This window comes from Protopterus annectens, chromosome 3.part0, assembly GCF_019279795.1.
Source record: "Protopterus annectens isolate FY-2018-M chromosome 3.part0, PAN1.0, whole genome shotgun sequence".
In the NCBI taxonomy this organism is placed as follows: domain Eukaryota; kingdom Metazoa; phylum Chordata; order Ceratodontiformes; family Protopteridae; genus Protopterus; species Protopterus annectens.
The window spans coordinates 1,255,278,917-1,255,279,374 of record NC_056731.1 but is presented as its reverse complement, the minus strand read 5'-3'; positions in this window follow the sequence as shown (position 1 = coordinate 1,255,279,374).

The following is a 458-nucleotide window of genomic DNA, read 5'->3' as shown; positions in this document are numbered from 1 at the left end:
ACATATATATTAGAACTGCACAATTGAAGAATAGGAAGTTTATAGTGGGCTAAAAATAAGCCCCAAGGCCAGGTTGTTTTTTCAAATGTTTTTTATAATCCAGTCATGTCAGCAGGAAATCCAAGTAACATTTTCTATGTAACACATAGTGAGTTTTAAATCTGAACATGTCAGCAGGAAATCTAAGTAACATTTTCTGTCGAGTAATACAGAAAGCTGTGTCTAACTAGGTCAACCATAGAAAAGTAACATTTCATAGAACTGTATAAAAGTAGCATACTGCTTACTAGTAATTTAGACAAATCCTGTATCTGCATGTTTTGTCTCCTTGCTGCAAGTAATAAAGGGTGCCATACTTGAACCTTACGTGAATTGGTCTTTGAAGTTTTTTCCTTTGACAGATTGGTCCTTCGAGCCGGAAACCTCACTTCACCTCGAATCAGATGGGCCAGGTGGTT